The sequence below is a fragment of the Myxocyprinus asiaticus genome, chromosome 19, assembly GCF_019703515.2.
Source record: "Myxocyprinus asiaticus isolate MX2 ecotype Aquarium Trade chromosome 19, UBuf_Myxa_2, whole genome shotgun sequence".
In the NCBI taxonomy this organism is placed as follows: Eukaryota; Metazoa; Chordata; class Actinopteri; order Cypriniformes; family Catostomidae; genus Myxocyprinus; species Myxocyprinus asiaticus.
The window spans coordinates 27,169,377-27,186,991 of record NC_059362.1 but is presented as its reverse complement, the minus strand read 5'-3'; the positions used below and the strand labels follow the sequence as shown (position 1 = coordinate 27,186,991).

At 39.0% G+C, this 17,615-nt stretch overlaps 1 protein-coding gene across 1 annotated transcript in view; it reads left to right on the top strand.

Annotated features, from left to right (window-relative positions):
* The first annotated feature begins 8,135 nt into the window (after window positions 1-8,135).
* The window catches only part of LOC127409851 (proline-rich membrane anchor 1-like), a 131,870-nt gene continuing 122,390 nt past the window's right edge, over window positions 8,136-17,615 (top strand). Inside the window, exon 1 of the mRNA XM_051644750.1 lies at window positions 8,136-8,710. The gene's annotated coding sequence lies outside the window, so the exon portion shown is untranslated. The remainder of the gene's footprint in view (window positions 8,711-17,615) is intronic.

Below are 17,615 nucleotides of genomic sequence, written 5' to 3'. Positions count from 1 at the left end.
AATAGATCATGACCACTCACATTAAAATGATGACTCCAGTTATATCAGCAACCTTTTATAAGCTGTTTTATTCTACATGGAGAGGATCTTCACATGGGGGCTGCCATGTTTGAATCACATGACCAGCCAAATACTACTTGCTTAATCTCAGTAACCATCCTGTTATTTGACACTTTCACTCATTGGTTAAAGTAATCATGGCTGACCGTGAATACAAAATTTCTACAATGGCATCTGAAACTGAAATCTATTGATTTTAAATTATGCTGCATCCAAGCCGCTAGGTGTCAGTGTAAGTCTATGACAACAAAAGACAAAATTTACTGAGTGCACCTTTAAGATCGGCTGAAAATTATGTGAATGCTTCTGCATCTGCTTCTGAAGAAGGGCAAATCCCAGCTCAGTTTTGATCTTAAGATCCCAATGCAATAAAGCTGAATTCACAGTGGGCTTTGATTTCAGGAATTTTCCAGAGAGCCTTTTGTGTGAATGCAAGCCCAAGTGAGCCGGAATGCCTGGAAATTTTATCCTGGCATCAGTTTGCCCCCTGGTGTCTGTATGTTGAAGTAACAAATAATACAGACAGTATGTCTCTGGAGAAATAATTACCTGTTCAAAACATAAGATTACTTCAAATAAATTCAAATAAAGTGATTGAATGCAGTCTATTATTGTAATCATGTTTATCTCCCACTGAAATAAAAGCAGTAAACTTGGTTGTGGATTCTGAAAAACGGTCACAACTGTGCCGGCAATGGGCCCATGGCTCGCGGGGGTATACACCACTCTATCAAACCAAATCATTTTAAAGCATGATTTTCAATGACATTTTTCAGTTAAATTTCTCAATGAGGACTTTAAGATATTTAACACATTTCTGAATCAAAAAGGTGATTGTTTCTTTTACCATTAAGGCAGGACTTCCTTTTCTATATCTGCCATATTGGGTTTTCCAAGTTCTTCCATTAATTTAAATGCAAGTGCTCCATCTTGGGCTAAATAGTCTCCGATCATACTTATTCTTACTGATCCATGCATTTATCCACTCACTTACAAAATCCCAGCACTGTCAGTGGTTTATTTTGGGACTTATCAGGTTATGAAATATATAATGCCAAATATTTGAGCATTTCAATTTGTCAGTTTTTCAAAATGTAAAAAAATATCTGTGCATAACATTAATATTCATGAGCTTTGCCATTTCGTGAAGTTACAAAAGCATGTCTTTAAATTTGTTTAGTTTGACAACCACTTTCTGGGTACTACGACTTCTGCAGGTATAGTGTACTCATATGTTTTGTTTTGTTTTTTAGTGTACTCATATGCGCTAATACAGTACATCGTCCAGAAGGCAGTTGACGTGATAGGCAGTTTTGATTACCCACTGGAGGGTTCTACAGATGACGTACAGCTTCAAACCATATGGTTGGTGATGCAGTAGGACAAGCATCATGCATCTGCAAAAGTTCTTAAGCATCCAGACTGGTATGTGCAATTTATTCAGCACATTTATAGTCCACAAAATACATAGTTCCTTTTTTCCCCTAATGACATTAACATAATGTGGTCAATAGACCCAATAGGCCAACTGTGATGCAGTAGGACACGTATCATGCATCTGTAAAAGTTCTTAAGCAGCCAGACTGGTAGGTGCAATTCAGTGGCTGCCCATGCATTTTAAGCCTAGGCCTTCAGTGTGATTCATGCGATTAAGAAAACACAGTTTCATAATGAATAAGGCACCATTTGCCTATGGACATCATACATCACAGCCAACTAATAATAGCAATTGACATTTTAAAAACACGTCCACGCACGAAAGCCAAAACTTGAAACGACACTGAATGCTCAAGCAAAGCAAGCCTAATTTTAACTACAGCATGATTGTTTTGTGAAATGAACGTCTCCCGAACTGACATTCAGAAATCATAATTTTTCATATGAATCTACCAAGAAGGTCTATAACATCTGGAAAAGGCTATCTAATAATATTTGCTATTTAAATGTTGCTCGCTTGCAATAAATTGTTTCATCAGGGTACAGGGTTAGTTTTCAAAACTTCAACCAACACTGAATGCTCAAGCAGCCTAATTTACACTTAGAAAACTGCTGATGTTGCTATAACAATGTAAAAACACTTACCAAATTACTTAGTGAAAATCAGCCCTTCTTTCCTGTTTAATAAATTAAATAATCTCATGATCATGCAGAACATCTCGGGCTTTTAAATTCATAGGGATCTCTTTCTCAATGGCGATAGCGGCAGTGATGACAGCCGACCCGTCAGCTTGATCTCGCACTCTTCGCTTTCGAATTACGTACATCACTTAAAGCGTGATTGCGTCACTCAAGGCCAGCTAGAAGGCCTCGACTGGGACATATCCTACAGTCCACACCAATCAAGAACAAATAAATCATTCTGTCTGGCTGATGAATCTGACATTAGATGCCTATAGAGCTGTTCAGCTGTGACATCGGTTTATAGGCGAACCTGGAAGTCTAATTTGCCATGGGTTCCCTCTGTATTTTCCCATGGGCTTTTATAACGGAGTTTTTGAACTTATGAGTTAAATAAGGTCTGTGGTAAACATTACTTGGTGATACATGGATGTTTTGCCCTTACAACATAAATTACAAATTTTCATACCTAAAACAGGAATTTTGAAGCCAGCGTGTTTTAAAAAAAAAAAAAAGATTGTAATTCAATACAGCTTCAAAATTCACTTTTGAGGTATGAAAGTGTGTAATTTATGATGATGAACAAAACATCCACGTATTATCAAGTAATGTTTACCACAGACCCTATTTTTCTTATAAGTTTAAAAAACCCATTCTAAAAACCCATAGGAAAATACAGAGCGAACCAATGGCGAATCCTCTTCCAGGTTTTTGGACTACAAGTTGAACAGCTCTATTCACTTGCACTGTTGCAGGATTCTGTACAAATTCTGAAGGCTTAACAGGGTGGAGCTTATGCTGCCTTCATGTGCAAACGGAATTATCCCACTTCTTAAGTGGTAATTATGAGTACGTCGTGTTCGTGTGCTTTGTTGTCAGAAAGAACAGGAAACATGGACGATGCCAGGTTCATTCATAGATATTTCTTGAGGAACGTTTATTTTGACACCATAATATTGGTCAAATATAAGTTATTTTCACTGTGTAAAAATTTGCAACATGCATAGAATGGTTGCTGATATACATAAATTAATATGACCAAAACGGCAAGCGCTAACAATTAGTTGTATTTAGAAAAATTAATAAAACCTGTCATTCACTACGAACCATACTCTCCTTCACCATGTTGAAAGTTTAGCACTCCTCCCATCTCGGAAACTCGGTATATAAATTATCCCGGAGTTTCACAGTCGTAATCACAACTTGAGGGGTCATTCATGTGCAACTTCCGAGTGGGAAACTCATATTTACGTTAATTCTGATAGCACGTGAAGGCAGCATTAGACTCACGTGCTGCTTCTGCTATCGAGCTCGGCTTCGGGCATGCAATGTGAAACAGCTGTCACGCTTCGCTTGAAAGAATCAAGGAATAAATTCTGATTGGATAAATGTTTTGTTTTTCCCTATTCATTCGTAGATGAATTAGGAGTGGAAAGCAATTGAAAATACATAGGCAAAAAGGTGAATGAGAATAAAAGGATGAAATATATTTATTTATTAGGTGTAGCAGGCCCTGCCCGAATATTGGCCAAGAATTGACTGATGATTTTTAAGAGCATTTATTCAGTTCAAAAGTTCCTTCAAATCACCTTTTAACTTAAGCTAATCATCTTTAAACTCCAGCAAATCACCGTAAGAGCTCACTGATAAAAAAAAAACAAAAAAAAAAACTATACATTAAACTCTTGTCCATTAACCTATATGACTGTGTTGCGTTACAATATTATAACATCCACATTTTAATGACAAACCATACATTTTCCATGTTAATTGCATGAAACATCACAAAATCTGACATTTTCAATGTAATTATGAATTACTTCTCAGTTTTTAATCTTAATCTTGTTCATCAGATGAAACTCCTTGTAAATATCAAGTGCAACAATATTTCACAAAATTACTGGTTTTAACTAACAGTTGATTTAAATGTACCAACCTTATTTCGGGGGGGGGGGTGTTTATAAAACTCTTTAACCTTTGTGGAGCTCTTTTCAACTTAGTGGTGGTGCATTTGCTCTTCGTTTTACTAATGAAATTACCAATATGGCTCCTAACGCAAAGACGAAGATGCGCTTCAAAATCACAAACTTTCAGACTTTGAAAGTCCCACTTTTGCAATAAAAATAACACAGGCAGAAAAGGACCTTAAACTCAAAAATATATAAAAATATACAAAAATAAGTACTAACATTTAAATGGGTCATGAAATGCTCTTTTTTATATTTTCATTATCTTCTCTGAGGTCCACTGATAATGTTAGTAAATATTTTTTTCACCAAAACAGTCATAATTTTGTAATATATAATAATTTTCCACCCTGTCTCTGACACTCTTTCTGAAAAGCTTGATTTTTGCCTTAGCTCCTCCTTTAAACTTCAGTGTAAACACCCTCTGTTATGATTGGTTAACAGCATGCAGTACCTCAAATTCAGCCATTTTTTAAACTCAGTCGGAAGAGAATGAACAAGCACCTAAAACATTAGTAATGTACATTTCACGGTTTACACATAACGCACATCCAACTCATTGCATCCGAATATATTACACTATTCATCTGAAGCACAACTGTTAACACTCACACCCTGTCTTCATCAGACACTATAATCAAAGATGCTGTCTACCACAGAAGCATCCGTTGTGGTGTCCTGTTCCATTTTGCGCTGGCGCTATTTCTGCCAACAACAAAATTAAACGTTTCAGAAAGTTTTTGTCAACGTGCCGGTGTAGACAGCCTCAAGCCGTCGCATCGTGTCAATGGATGCGCCCGGTGTAGACAGCGTATCAGCATCATAAACAATCATGACATTTGAAATATTAATGAATGGAACTGTTAACTTACGTTTTTGATCGAGTCCGATAGTGTTTTTAACTGTTCCATATCCTTTAGTGACAATTCCTTGGTAAAGACTCGGTTTATGACTGCTTCACAAGACGCACACATCCAGCTTATCATCCTACACTGAGGTGCACATTGCCGGAAACAAATCAAAAAGGTCAGAGACGTCCATCTAGTGCATGTTTACATGCACCAACAATTAAAAATAGCGCTGATAGGGGAAAGAATAGTTTGTTGAGCAGTTTAAACAACAAAACAACAGGAGCCACAGCAGCAGATGAAACGCATCTTCTTTTCAGAGTTGAAACTTGACACTGCGTCTTTTAAAAGCATGCCAGAGAGATGACAACAGTCAAAGATGTCTATGTAGTACATGTTGGTATATAAAAATAATTCAGAATAGTCCAGATGGGTCCCTTTTCGTGTTAAGGAGTAGTTAGGCCACAAACAGTAGGCCTTTTGTCCTTCTCTCTGTCTCTGTTTATGAGCCAAATGAGCACCAGTGGGCGGGCCATGGTTGCAATGATTTAAAAATAGGCGTTGATGTTGTTGCTGTAGAGGCTGTCTTGAATTAATAAGTACCCCAAGTGACGTAGAGTTGTCGCGGAAGTAGAGAATGAGGCGTTTTGGCAGCTTGGTTAAGTTTTAAGTTCTGGAATTTACAGTATTTTTTTATATATTAGAATGACCTCTTATATGTCAAAATATCAAGGAAAATGTTATTCCTCAAGACATGACCCCTTTAATTACAACCATTGAGTCTTTTACATTAGGCATGTAAGGCCAGCAGAGAAGGCTTTGCTGGTCCTGAAAATTCACCACTGGTGCAATTTATTCAGCACATTTATAATCCACAAAATACATAGTACATTTTTCCCCCTAATAACATTAACATAATGTGGTCAGTGTTGATTATGCTGCAATAGTAACACAGAAGCTGCCTCCATTTCCTTTACCTGTACTATTTCAGGTCCGTTCTGGTGGCAGTCAGACAAGACTCAATCCAGATGGTCAGACTGCTTATGGAGAGCAGAGCTTATGACATTGCAGATTCCCAGTATGTCTACTTCTTTGTCAACCAATGCCATGCTCTGCTTGAAGTGCCTTCCCTTGATGAAGTATAATAGCTGTAATGCCAATTCCTTTTTTTTTTTTTTTTTTTTTTATGGAAGCAAAGTGCTCCTCCACTGATGTCCTCTTTAAAGGATGATCACGGTCAGCTTAAAAAGCAATCATCCACTAAGGTATATGGTAGGCAATGAATAATTTTAACTCCAATGTTATTTTTAAATGAAAAATTGTACAATTGGTATGTGAACTGTTCAATGGGATGCCTTTTGATTCTAAAAACTTGTCCTTTACAATACCACTCAACATTCTGTACACTCATAAAGCTTTGGTTTTATACATTCTTAAAATACATAAAGTTTATTTAGAATATAATGTATTTAAAAAAAAAAAAAAAGTATTAAATACGGATTTAAACAAACTGTGTGCATTATCACTATTCTCACGCATTATTGGAGCATCACTCTACCTATTACTCTATGCGCATCACTTCTGCTGAGGCGGTTCTGCAGGGTGAAGGTCTGTCATCATGAGATGTTTAATAAACTGCATCATGAAAGACAACTACTCAAAAGAAACATGATAATTTGATGCATCAGAAAATACAAAAGCTAACCTTTCCCAATCTGAGAGAATTACAAATGCTAACATTTACCTGTTTTAAATTGCACATATACTATGTGTGTGACATTTAAAAGTAATAGACTTGATAAAAGAATGTGTTAAAGAGTCTGTTAATGGTCCACTCAGTAATCTTTTTCCTTATTAAAAAAGTTTTATTCCTAAAGACTTAAATGGTAATTTTGGAACATATGTACAAAATCGTGAGCACTTTCATGAAATAAAGACTCTAGTCATATCAGTAGCCTGATAAAATCTGTTTTATTCTACACAGAGAGGGTCCCCTCATGGGGGCTGCCATGTTAAGATCACATGAGTAGTCGAATACTTCTCGCTTAATCTAAGTAACAATCCTATGTTTAAACACTTTCACTCATGGATTAAATTAACCATGCCTGACTGTGAATAGTGAATTTCTACAATGGCATTGGTAACTGAAAAATATTGTGTTTGAATGGTACTGCATCCATGCCCCAGGTGTCAGTGTCAGTCCAAGACAAACTAAACGAAAATTACTGAGTGCACCTTTAATGAATTTGCTGTGGCATAGCAACATATATTAGTCTTGTATACCTGTCTGTTAATTATCTATGTTATGACATTCAAATGAAATGTTACAGGAAATGCAGAGATAACAACCCTGTCAATAACAATAAGCCAACTGTTATTCATTTTGTATCTTTTTCTTTCAGGGTAACACTTCAACGCTTCAGTCTCATACTCATTCAAGTTCTTCAACCTACTGTTTGCCTCAGAAGGTCATGTAGCACTGGTCTTATTTTCTGCAGTGCTGGCGGATATGGTGGCTTTGGGGGTTATAGAATTTCCTGGGATTAGCAATACACACCACTGGCCAACTGCTAAAAGAAGGACCTTCTCAATATCCTATTGTATGCCTTATCTTCACCAGCAGGGGGCAGAATTAAGAAACCACCTCTGTGGGGTTCTTTGGTTGCTTTGACTCATTTTTTCCTCTTAGCAAATGTTTGGTTTGTAGAAGAGCATTTTTTTTAAAATATTTTTTTTATGATATTATTATTATTTACTATTTGTTCTTCTGTTCCTAATCGTTATAATATTCACCATAATGACTCGATTTCAGCTGAAGTTCACAGGGTGTCATGATTTGACTAAGCACCCTTAAGGATTCCATTATTTATCTGATTTTCTTTATTTGATTGTGAATCAAATATATGTGACTCAAATGTAAGCTGCTTTAGAATTCAGATTTTAACCACATAGGTTGGATCAGGCTCAATAACTATTTAAATGTAACAGGCTATTTAGTAATATATTTCCAGGCCAGACAAAAAAAAAAAAAAAAGAAAAAAAAAACTATTTAGGTTTTTGAGTCATCCTGATAAATCAGAAATAGAAAGTGATCTATAGAGTGCCATTTCCTCTGTTTTAACATATTGCTCAAGTTATTCATACACGGCCTTGTTTTGTTCAGATAATTATTTGATGTCTTTATAAAATAACCACAGGGTGGCAATGCAACTCCATAGCTAATAAAAGGAGAAAACTGTAGGACACAAATACAAGGCAAATTGTGTTGATTATCCATAGGCTTTACAATGCAACTGAAAATACATTTTTAGATGAAAACAAAATTTAAAAAATAAAATAAAAATCAATTAATGAGAATGATGAAATTGATTAATGAGCAAAATCCAAAGAACTACCTTATTTGTTCTACATTCACAAGAATCTATAGATTCAGATTCATAGTGTTTATGGTTGCAAGTTAAATCCTGAAGAAATTTTGCATAAAGGACATAGATGTTTAAACTCATTGATTTAGAAAAGTTTTCTCTCTCTTTTTCCCTCTTTCAGAGCCCAGAAACCTACCATCATAGTATCCCACCACTTCACTACCCCAACATCTTCCTCTTTGTTTTTCTACATAGGTTTTCCATTGCAACTTTTATGTGGATGAATGGCCATAGAAAGGTCAACAGAGAACATTGATTATGCACCTCATCCTTAGAAGTGCCTGGGGAGGCGGTAAGTTGCCATTTGTTTTATGCAAACTCTTGAGTGGCCTAAAATTTCCACAAAAAAAAAAAAAAGTGCCGGCAGAAGAGGCAGGGACATTGTTGGGCTCTCAGTCATACTCTGGCACTGGTTGACACTACAGAGCTGTTTAAGCAGGAGATGACTGTTCCCCAGATATTCAAGACTGTAGAGTGTGACTTTGTGGTTTTACTAAATGCAGAGCTATGATATTAGGACTTATTAAAATGAAAGCTGAACCTATCTTAAAAAATTAAATTTATTTTATTTGACTTGTGGTTGCGAGCAGAGTGCCAAGGCTGCTCTCATCAAATGTTTAAGTGCCCCAGGAGGATTTTGGTGCAGTACTGTCTACACCACAGTAGGGAGAGTGTGATAAAGCTGTGTTGCTGATGTACATACGTTCTCACAGCATTCATATGTGTGCAATCATGTTTGATACATCTGATTTCAAGGCTGAATTCAGACAATGGCTGTGCCTGACTGGGGTGCTATAGACTGAATCAAATTGACAAACAAGAAATTAAAACTTCTCCGGTTACACATGTAACCTCGGTTCCCTGAGATGAAGGGAACGAGATATTATGGTAAACACTTTTGGGGAATTCCTTCTCCGATGACCTAGTTGAAGCCCTTGTATAATAATGGCAATCTTATGATTGGCAATGGTGTTTGAGCTCTATAGTCAGGCCTATATAAGCGGGTGCGCAAACACTATTTCTTACGAATTTTCCGTCTGAAGGACAAGAACGCATCGCTAGTACCTAGAAACTCTAAAGTAGTAGTGTGGCCAGGTTTCGCAATGTCTCGTTCCCTTCATCTCAGGGAACCGAGGTTACATGTGTAAACGGAGACGTCAGTTCACTCGACATTGCAGTAACCGCTTTTGGGGAACAGAGTCCCATCACGCCGCACTGCATGCCCTGCATATCCTGAGAGATACACCAAGGTATAAACACTTGTAAAAGAATATGTATATGTGGTCACGGGCCTGCCAGTCGGTGACTTATTACAATCATATTTCAAGTGTATAGAATAATGAATGACCCCACATGGTAACAACCAGACGGGAATAACCAGAGGTTGGGAGGGAAGTTTATTATTATTGGAAGTGCTTGTGACTTCTAGTGGGAGTAAATTGGATAACAGCCTACACAGGTGGCTGTATTAAAATTGTAGCAGGTATCCTGCCTGTAACAAGGAGCTCGGGCTCACCCGTTGGTGTTGACATAGCAAGCTCTCTAGAGAGAGAGGACTCGTGAAGTGATGGGCGCCATGCCTAGGTTATAAAATCTTGCGAACGTGTTCTGTGAAGGCCATCCTGCTGCAAAACATATATCGTTGGGAGGCTTCATGCAGGCTGTTTCTGTGTATTGTGTTCACATAAACTATGTTTTCATAGAGACGCTATGCCTCTGGTTGAATGCGCTTTCATGCCAACAGGTCATCTCACAACCTGTGATTCATAAGTGAGGGAGAGCCTTTGTTTGGAGATGGACATGCCTGTTGTGCATCTTCCATAACAAATGAAGAGCTGATCTGACAGTCTAAACTGGTGGGTGTGCTCCACATACATATGTAATGCCCACACAGGGCATAATAAATGCATTAAGAGCTCCTCATCTGAATTAGACGATGGGGAAGCGAAGGCTTGTAGGTGGACTACCTAGGTCCTAAAGGGCATGGAAAGCACCTTAGGCATATAGCCTTTTTTGCGCTTGACGGTGGCTTTTGAAAGCCCCAGTCCGAACTGTAGACATGAACTGTCAACCGACAGTGCCTGCATATCACCCACCCATTTAACTGAGGCCAGGGCCAATAGAAGTGCGGCCTTAGAGAAAGCAGACGATACTCAAAAAATTCCAATGATTCGAACGGGGGGCTCATGAGCGCCTTCAGCACTGGGTTTAAATCCCAAGCTGGGACTGTAACAAGGCGAGGGAGTTTAGGCGCCTCACTCCCTTGAGGAACTGAAAAATAGAACATGTCTGCCCATGGAGGATTCAGTCTCCAGGGCTTGGTATGCTGACATAGTTGCTACCTAAGCATTGATGTGGTGAGATCCGTGTCCAGCCGCTCTTGGAGGAATGCAAGGATCTCAGCTATGGAGCAGTTCATGTGAAGAGCACGTGAAGAGCACCAATTTGTAAACACATAGAGACATAGACGCATAGAGGTGTCTCGTGGACAGTGCTGTTGCTTGCAGAATGACATTCACCCCAGTGGAGCATGGCATTTATGTAAGCTACCACTGTCATGTTGTCCAGTCAAATCAGAATGTGGTGATTCGCTACCTTGGAATGCAAAGCATTCAAGGCTAAGAGACAGCTAGTATTTCCAGACGAATGAAGTGCTAGGTGCCAAAGGCTGGGCGCCTGCCACACTGTGCGCCTCAGCCTGCACTGAACACATCCGTGATTACCACCTTTTGCCAGAAGACCTGACCCAGCATGATGCTGTTAAAAGGTTGGAGCTGTCCAAGGTGCTAGAGCAGCCAGACAGCAGAGAATTATGCCAATGTGCAGTAAACAGAGTGTGATGTGTGCGTGCCTCATACAGCGAATGATTTCTCTTTTATGTGAGAACATTCTTATGTGAACACCACAAACAGAAACATATTTGTGTATCATCCCGGCGAACTCTGGCAGGGAATGAGCAGCATATGAATGTGTGAATATTTGCAACTAGCACATTTCTGATTTTTATGAAAACATAGTTTATGTGAACACAATACACAGAAACAGCCTGCGTGAAGCCTCCCAACGAACACCAGCGGGGAGGGGAAGCGAACAGCATGTAAATGTGCGTGTGTGTCAAGCATGTGCAGAGTGAGCAGATGCAACAAGCACTTTCTCTATTGTGTGAGAAGATTGTTTATGTAAAAATCATCACACAGAAACAACACATGTAATTTCCCAGCGAACTCTGGTGAGAAGGGAAAATGAACAGTGTGTAAATGTGCGTGCGTCACAAAGGAACACACTTGTCTATCAAACCATCATATCCGGCGAGGATGAGCAGCGTATGAATGTGGTGTCTCACACTGAAACTATTAGAAACTATTAGATGGCTCAGCTGTCTTTGGCGGAGCAGGAGGAGCGGGGGCAGGGTTCTCCGCCCTGCGCTGATCTGAAATAGAGCAGTGAGTCATCAGATTGAGTCACCAGTGACTTTTTGTGACCCGCAGCGCCATCTTGAGGCAACCACGAAACATTAATGACTCTGTCATGGCACGTATCAGCTTGAGTCGACGGCTGTTTTGAACCGCGGTCTTCTGACTCTAAGGCCAACACTTAATGAGGTGAGTTAACACGCAAGCTGGATCTCCAGAAAGAATGGCACTGAAAGAATGATGCTGCCTTTTACGCAGTCTTTTAATAGCGGCCGGACTGCAGGACCGCTCATCCAGGCGAGATATTTCTGGCTAAACTGGAGGGGACCACTATAAACCTAGCTCCTCAACCACCCACAAGGGGACGCGAATCAGCTTTTATCAGTGACATGCACACGCTCCTCACCCTCACTGGGGGAAGGGACGCCGACATCCTCCGAAGACCACTTGCATATATTTGATGCTGCGAGGGACATGACGCCCTCGTCATAACCGCCAACATGATAAGGCCGTGCGCTTCAATAGAGGGCCGGACCTCATCACGCGTATACTGTACTAGCGTGAACGCAACATTGGATCAAGGGGATCGCAGGGCTTGCGCCGGCACGGGATCTTCCTCGACTTTAACCAGATCAAACTCACAGCCCGCCATGCCTCCCTGTGTGAACTCTTGAGATCTAACATATAAAAGGTGGGTGGGAGTGTGTGGGAGGCGGGATCGTCCCTCAGAACGAGGGCGATCCTTGAGCAGAGCTTAGGAAATCTGTCTCAATGAGAGCAGCAAACGCAGCTCTCATATTCATCTGATGGTGGGATGTGCCGCTCGCATGCGGAACACTTGCGGAACGACATCTTGAAAAAGACGCATTGTACGCAAGCGGCTCTTTTATGTGATACATCAACATATTAATACGTATATATGAAAATTATAAAATATCTCGCTGAAGCACTGCATTATTCAATGGCGAGCATCTGAAGGGAAGAACCCGTTCACTGAGTAGCATCTTCGACGGTGAGGTAGAGAGAATCTTCGCCAGAACACTGCAAGGGAGGGGTGAGTCTTCTCACTGCATGCGCTGAGTGGTACAGGCGATGAGTCTTCCTGTCCACGTCTGCAGGGAAGTCCCATCCGCTGGAGGGTGTCCGTTGACGGCGAAGAGAGGACTGTTCAAGACGAGATGATTAACGTAGTCAAGACAAGACGATGTCAGTCTTGAAGGATGAAGAAATGGTGTTCGTGCACCCGCTTATATAGGTCAACTGCGTGCCTAAAGGGGTGGGGCTCAAACACCATTACCAATCATAAGATTGCCATTATTATACAAGGGCTTCAACTAGGTCGTCAGAGAAGGAATTCCCCAAAAGCATTTACCGCTATATCGATTGAACTCAATCGATAGGGAGCTCAGCTTAATTAAATCAAACACAGCTGGGGATTTTATGCATTCGCAATTTCTTTATTGTTTGGAAATGTCAGATTTCTGCATGCATAAGTAACTAAGAATAGGCTGAATAGGTGAAAGTGGGGTTGTGGCTGAATTGTTGCATTAGAGGAAAAAGTCTGACAGCATCCACTCTTCGTATTGGAAAGAGAGAATCTTCCAATTTCAGTTATCCAATTTCCAGTTTCAGAGACATTTCAGTTATATACTTACATATTAAACATTCTACTTGTATTCTAGAGGTATGTGGCTTTGGAGGCCTTTAAATCCTTGGCTGTTATGTTGTGGACATGAAATATACATGTTGTGTATGTACTGTATGTGTGTATTCCAACCATATCTGAGAGTATTTTAAAACCCTTGTAATTTTAAAGGTGCACTCAATATACTGTATATATACACTCACTGAGCACTTTATTAGGAACACCTGTACACCTACATACTCATGCGATTATCTAATCAGTCAATCGTGTGGCATAAGTGCAATGCATAAAATCATGCAGATACAGGTCAGGAGCTTCAGTTAATTTTCACATCAACCATCAGAATGGGGAAAACAATGTGATCTCAGTTATTCCATCCATGGTATGATTGTTGGTGCCAGACGGGCTGGTTTGAGTATTTCTGTAACTGCTGAACCCCTGGGATTTTCATGCACAGGAGTCTCTAGAGTTTACTCAGAATGGTGCCAAAAACAAAACATCTAGTGAGCGTCAGACCTGCAGACGGAAACAACTTATTGATGAGAGAGGTCAAAGGAGAATGGCCAGCCTGGTTCGAGCTGACAGAAATGCTACAGTAACTCAGATAACCACTCTGTACAATTGTAGTGAGTAGAATAGCATCTCAGAATGCAAAACTCGTCAAACCGTCGAACAGTAGAAGACCACGTCGGGTTCCACTTCTGCCCATTCGCCTTAAATATTGACATGTTGTGCATTCTGAGATGCTATTCTGCTCACTACAATTGTACAGAGTGGTTATCTGAGTTACTGTAGTCTTTCTGTCAACTCGAACCAGTCTGGCCATTCTCCTTTGACCTCTCTCATCAACAAGGTGTTTCTGTCTGCATAACTGAAGCTCGCTGGATGTTTTTTGTTTTTGGCAAAAGATTTTTTGAGTAAACTCTAGAGACTGTTGTGCCTGAAAATCCAAGGAGATCAGCAGTTACAGAAATACTCATGCCACGGTCTAAATCACTGAGATCACATTTTTACCCCATTCTTATGGTGGATGTGAACATAAACTGAAGGTCCTGACCCATATCTGAATGGCTTTATGCTTTGTGCTGCTGCCACATGATTGGCTGATTAGATAATCACATGAATAAGTAGGTGTACAGGTGTACCTAATAAAGTGGTCGGTGAGTGTGTGTGTATATATATATATATATATATATATATACATACATACAGTATGTATGTATGTATGCATGTGTGTATGAACAATTTTCGGAGAACACTCAGTCTTAGAGAAAAAGCTGCTTTATTCTACATATGGTGCTGGGTGCACATGCATGAGTGCCGTCATGTTGAGATCATATGAACAGCTGAATATTATTCGGTTTATCTTGATAATCCTCTGTAACTGGAGTGCACCTAAAACGAATATTTAATATAGGCCTAGAATTTGTTTAAAATCCTGTCATTCACACTATACACATGGTTGCCTATGTGTGATCCCAAAGGCTTTATAACATTACATGCATGTCCTGTACATGTCCTACAGAAATTAGCTTTAATTTCGTTATGTGTATTTAGTCTTTCAACCTCTTTTTCTGTGCAACATCTGTTGGTGACAGTACTAAAGATGATCAGTGACTTGATGTGATAGCTAGAGGTTGGATGTGATCAGAACCAAAAAGCATGATTAGGTCAGAGTGCCTTTCATGTACAAGGCTAGATTAAGGGAAGAACTTACTTCTACCATTATTATTTGGTACCGATTCAGTTATATTGGATCAAGTCTGTGGCTTTTGAGCCAGATTACACATTACTGGAATATTTAATGAATTCAGCATTCATGTGTGGCTTACAAGAATGTTCACTTTTTTTATTATTATTTATCAGATTTGTAATCAAACTAATTATCCAAGGCTTCTAAGGACTCTAGCCTTAGCAGCATCTCATTAACACAAGTTCAGTTTTGAAACATCTACAGTTGTTCACTAATTTGTAATTGAGTGCCACATTTAGTACAGAATCATTTACAGTCTTATCATCCAACATTTTGTGTGCAAGCTGGTCACGATTATAATTAGATTTGTGTTTATTTATTTATTTATTTATTTATTTATTTATTTTTGTCACAGAGGATTTGTTTAAAATGCAAAAATACAGCTAACAAAATAGCTAACTAACACATCTGCTTATCCAGTAGCTGTCACTTTCTCTTATACTAGTGCAGTTTTGATAGATCTCTATTTTGCAATCAAGTAACAGCAATCTGTTAAAGGGATATTTCACCCAAAAATTAAAATTCTGTGACCATTTACTCATATTGTTCCAACATTGCATTATGTTCTCTCCTCTGTAGAACAGAAAGAGAAATGATAGGCCAGATATTATCCTCAGTCACCATTCACTTTAATTGCATCTTTTTTTCCACACATTGAAAGTGATTGGTGACTGAGACTAACATTATGCCTATGATCTCCTTTTGTGTTCCACAGAAGAATGGATCAAATACAGCATGAACAACAGGAGGGTGACTCAATGATGACACAATTTTCAACTTTGGGTGAACTACCACTTTAACAGATGGCAGAACCCTCCAGGGTACTCTGCAAGTACATAAAACAGTGTATGGGAACAAACAGTCCATGTGCTTAATGTCTGTCTGCTGGAACAATTACTTAAACAGCTTGATGGACAATATGAACACACATTGTAGTTCCATATGCACAAAGTGTGAGCAAAGATCTACAGTGGCATCTGCCAGGCATCAGCACTGCTCTGGAACACTGACTCTGCATATGAACCTACAGCATATGTAATCTTTATCTTTTGCAGAGACACTGCACCTCTTTCACAAAGCACAAAGACCAAGACCAATTCAATGGACATTGAACACTTTCATAAATTTGTAGTTTTCTCTATAATTACTGCATTAATTTGGTTATGTTTTGATCACCATTGTTTGGGCCAGTGTTGCTATGTTGGGCTGTTTGTGATGCTCAAAAAAAGAAAACCGAGCAATGTTTTGATAATGCTACAAAGCATGCTACAGAGAAGAGTGTTTTCATATATTTATTTATTTTTAGAGAAAATCAACCTTTTAATGGGTTAGGCAACTTACAGCTGTCTCTGAATATACAGCTGGAATAGGAGAAAGTATTTTGACATAAACAAAATTATGCACTTCACCTCTACATGTATTTGTATTCAGCAGCGGCTGGTCATAGGAGGCAATGTAGGCAGAGCCTCCTCAAGAATATATTAAAAATAAACATTGTTTTAATCGGTTTACCTACTAACATGCACAACTCAGATGCCTTTAATTGAAGAATATGTTTTTCTATTTATTTTTTTCATGCACGGTAGACTGGTGAGTTTAAATTACTGGATGAATCTGTATGAGTGCCAGAGGAAGCTGACGTCATACAGCCTCCTCTCATTAGTAAACTGACCAATGAAAATGAATATTCAAATGGTGCAACGGCATCTGCTTCCATTCAAAAAGTGTCCAAAAAAGGCCAAACGGAGGCTAAATTAATTTCCCTCCTTCCGCATTCATAACCAATCATTATCAGAGGTAACCATTCAAGCTAATCAGCTTTCAGTATCACGTTTACACTTCATCAAGTCTGCTTGTGGATAATGTGAAAGGTGAATAAAAACTTTCAAAATATGGCAAAATATAGATGGAATAAAAGTTATTGGAAGATGTAAAAACATGTGAAAGACTGAACGACATGATCATATGTTTATTTGATGCAGTGGAGCAGTGGAGGATGGATATCGTCTACACATACAGTACAGTAGCCTATTAGGTGAGTAGATGTAACTGTACATGGAATGGGACCCTCCATTCATTTATAAATGCTTGCATTGATAGTCTGTAGCTGACGCTGCATCATTTGTTCCGTTCTTTTGTTGTATTTACAAGTGTTGAGTTGGTGATCGGAAAGAGTATAACACATCTGTATAGTTATCAAGACTTAAGATATCAGGGAGAGGATATCATCTGTGTACGGGAGCATAATTACCAGCAAAAATATATCATAATTTACATTATATTAAGACCCACTGCAATCTTTTATTGGTTTTATCTTTTGATACTAATTTATATACTTGCCTCCTCTGAAAATTCAATCACGAACCGCCACTGTTTGTATTAGGCC